The sequence below is a fragment of the Quercus suber genome, unplaced genomic scaffold (assembly GCF_002906115.3).
Source record: "Quercus suber isolate HL8 unplaced genomic scaffold, Cork oak 2.0 scaffold_168, whole genome shotgun sequence".
NCBI classification, from domain to species: domain Eukaryota; kingdom Viridiplantae; phylum Streptophyta; class Magnoliopsida; order Fagales; family Fagaceae; genus Quercus; species Quercus suber.
Genome location: NW_027069628.1, coordinates 308,325 through 312,595, shown reverse-complemented (window position 1 = coordinate 312,595; position 4,271 = coordinate 308,325). Strand labels below are relative to the sequence as shown.

At 33.0% G+C, this 4,271-nt stretch overlaps 1 pseudogene; it reads left to right on the top strand.

The window, feature by feature from the left end:
• The first annotated feature begins 240 nt into the window (after positions 1–240).
• On the top strand, positions 241–2,521 carry LOC112009386 (uncharacterized; annotated as a pseudogene).
• Positions 2,522–4,271: the final 1,750 nt, after the last annotated feature.

Sequence of the window (4,271 nt, the reverse complement as noted above, 5' to 3'; positions counted from 1 at the left end):
AAAGCTTAGCTCCAATGCTCAAGTGTATTGGAGCTGGCACGATGTGAACACGTATTCATATTGTATCTACTCCAATGCACTAAAATACTGGAGCTAAGTTGTGTCCTTAAGGTCTAGTCTCATTTGTTTTTCCATAATGATCTCGTTGAATTTGATTAACATGAATTTAAACTGGTATGGTTGGTGATTTTTTCTACTTTGTAGGGAAGAAAGAAGATTTGTGAAGGAGAGGATGTGAGTATGGCATTGGAGAAGGAGATCCTTGACTTGGCAGAGAAACTAGAGTAGTTACAAAGGAGCTCAGGACTAAAAGGATTTTGAAGTTAGGAACTGTAGTAATTTTGATAAACAAGTGATTCTTCTTCAGAGATGGGTAGAGAAGTTTGGAGTAACATTGGATGAGATATGTGTGAAGGAGATACGGGAGATGGCAGAAGCAAGCTTGTCAATTAAAACAAGTTGTAGAGTTGATCATAGCTTTGTTTCAAGTGGCAAATGCAATGTAAGGATGATCTGTCTTTCACTAATTGGTGTCATCAATCCATATTTTGATACCAATGATGCTGCTATTCAATTATTAACTTCTCAAAGAAGAAGCTGCTCTTAGTTTTCAATAAACTTTTTAATGTTGTGGTTTCTCAAAGTGAAAATTATCCTTAATTGAGCCTTGTAATTTTTATTAGACAAATTTGAGTGAAGTTTTTTGTGTTCTAGAGGACATTATGTGATAGAATATCTAAGGTCAATTCACTGAGTTGTTCTCTTTTTGTACATTTTTTAAGCAACCAGCAAAGCATTTTCATTTTCAATTCGCATAATCCTCCTTTTGGTTGATATAATCATATAATTAAGCAAAAGCATATAAAACAGAACTTTAAGCTCAATTAAGGGAAAGAGTGATTCTCAAACCCATGTTTACTTTATTGTCATCATCATTATTATTTTTTCTAAAATATTTTGATCATTGAATCCCATTTTTTAACTGGTAATATTAATTTGCAAAGACTGCAGGTGGACATTCTAAGATGGAAAATGGAGGGGCTGCCAAAGGGGATTTTGTTAAACAGAATGGAAGAGGAGTATAGATCAATGCTCTCTTCAACAAACAGTTCCTCATCCTCTTCCAAGCATATTGAAATTCATAATTCATCTTCTCCCTCAATCCTCAATAAGACAACCTGATCAGGCACATCCTTCTTCATTCTTTACTATGTTTCGTTTTTCATTGCTTAGATAAAATTTGTTCTCAAGGAGTATAGATAAAATTTGTTCTTAGATGTTTTATATATGTTATATGAATATTTTTAATAACTTTGACATAAGTGGTTTGCATATTGGCTTGTACTGCATAGCTTAAACTTCCTCTAACTAGAGCTAGTTCCATTCTAATTATTTAGATTTGTCATGTCTTTTCATTGTTACCCATGTTGAAACACTCCCTTAAGGTTTCCCTTTACATTTCTTGATGAGCACATATGTCCTCTTTCTTTTTCATCATTCAAGATTTTATTGGGACCTTTGGATGTCGATTAATGTCTACTGTTACTACTGTACTAGGCATTGCAGCCTCAACTAAAGGGAGGGAATTATTTGCACAATAGGTGGGTTTCTTTCAATTGCATCAGACCTGCAAATGCTCCATGCATGTCTTTTAGTTAATTTTCATGACAAAGTGATAGGGAAAGAATTCCTGCTTAAAGTTGGAAATATTCTTCTAGAGGATACAAGTGCTCAGGACGTTGTAAGGCTATAGTGCAAAGAATTGTAGAGCTAGTTTGAGTTGATACAGAGCAATGGTCTCAGATGCTAGGGCAATTGAGGGTGGAGATGGAAGAATTGCAGGCTTCTCAAGACTTTTGGGAGGATTGAGCCCTCAATTCCGATCATCAAATTCAATCCGTACACTCTGCTGTAAGATTTCGTATAACCAAATTTGAGCCAATTCGTCCTATGTTTAATTTGTCTAGTTTTCTATCTCAATAATCTTTATGCAAAAGGCTCTTTTCTTTGTTTCTGTGTCCCAACAATGTAGTTCATTGGGAAAAATAACTTAAGATATCACTGCAGATAGCAAGTCATTCCTTATCACCAGATTAAAATAGTTTTTAAGATACCATGTTTCTTATCACCAGGTCCAAGAATGGAGACAAAAGGCTCTATCATCTGAAACCAAAGTAAATGAGCTACAAGCACAAATGTCCATGCTCCATGGGGAACTTGAGGATGAGGAAGGAACAAAACTCAGTAGTTACAAGGACCAAAAGTTCACAAGGAATTACCCAGGATGGAGAAGCGAGTACTAGTTTGTCGCTTGAAGGAAAATCATTTAACCAATGATAATGCAAGTAAGGAGGTCTTAAGGGTTGGAAGAAGAAAAGTACACACATCAAATGATGGATTCATGCCTCCAAAACGATCACCTTTTCATGATATTGGCAACTCATTGTTGTTGATGAGGCAAGAAGCAAAGCTACTTTCCCTCTGCATTCCCCCCTTACATCCAGTACAGAGAACATTTTGAGAGAGTGATTCTCAGCAACTAGCATTCAGCTAGGGGCTTCTCTTCTTGTCTAACTATATTAACTGTTGCAATTTATATGGAAATAGTTAGCTTATAAGATTTTACTAGTAAACCAGAGATCATAACATTTGAAAGAAGAAAAACTATTACCAATTCGCAAGTTTGGGTTCAAGTTCAATATATCAACTTTAAGCAAAAATGCACATGCTTCCTCCCAAGTAGAGGTGTAATAAGTTGTTGCAACAAAAGCATTTATTTACATCAAGCCATTACATGTAAACGATGCATGTGACCATCTTCACAATCTGCAAAATTTGTACAAAGGACTGACAATTTTATTAGCTAAATCTATGTTCTTTTATATGGACACAAGTGATAATGATAATAACTTGGCATTAGTGAAATTCGGGAATTTGGCCTCTATTAACTATTTTAAATTAGTCCTTCAACTTTCAAAATCAAGTCAATTTCATCATTACATTTGATCTTTATTTAAATTTTAATAAAATTAATGGATGTTGCAAATGAAGCATACGTTATGTGAAAAGTGTGAAATTTTCAAAATTAAATCAAGCCAAGTATTTTCACCCCCCCCCCCTCCCCCCCCCCCCCCCCCACAAAAAAATCAATTCAACTATTATTTTTTTTATTAAAATTAAATGGAGAGAAATCCCAAGGATGATATGACTTAATTTTAAAAGTTAAGAGATTAAATTGACACAATTAATAGCTGAAGGACCAAATTAAACTTTTATCCGATTAATAATTGTAGGAATAAATTAGCAATTTAACCTAATTTTTTCTAGTATCCCTTACATCACTAGACAAAAACCATTGCAACATTTAAAATCTAACTTCTTTCACAAACAATTTACATGATATGGATGATACATGATAAAAGTGGTATTGGTGACAAGCATGTGAAAAAAAAAAAAAAAAATTGTAACCATCACAACTTATCACCTAAATAACTTTTGAAAAAATGTGTACTTAAAGCATTAGCATCAGGCGTACTAAACAAATGCTATTTTTACACATCAAAAAGTTACTTTATCTATTATAATATATCACTTTACAATATATCCTATATCACATCTTCTATTCTTTTACCACTTTAGTTAAATATTATTTTTTTATTCTTTCTTTCTTCTTTTTAATTATTTATTTTTGGTTCCCAAGAGCTACCGTCATAGAAGAGAGAGAAAATTTGAGTAATGCCCAACTAGTCAACGAAAATTATAGAAGAGAGAAAAAATATGAATAATTTTTTTTAAAATATTAATAGCATACTTCCATAGGATACTACTATTGGAACGTTCTTGTATATTTGGCATTTGGAACCCCTCATATAGCAAGTTTTTTAGTATTTGGTGTGCCAAATATGAAATTTTTGGAATTTGGCACACCTAATGCTAGTGCTTAAAGAATTAATTTTATTAGTTAATTACAAATATCCACCCCAACCTTTAGGGGTATTTGTAATGTATACCCAAAATTTAAAATTTTGTAGCCAGCATCCTAATTCAATGTTAATTTGTAATATTCATTCCCAACATCTAAATTAGTATAGAAATGAACAATTTATTGAGTAACTATCCACTATAAACTATAAAAGTAAAAAAAAGTGCACTATAAACAGTTTAAATATCAAGGTTAGGGATAACAAAAATTTCCGTCACAAGTTTTCTTTGCCTTGAAAAGGTGATAGGGTGGAAACGGGTTTTATTCATTATGGTCCGTCTCGAGTATG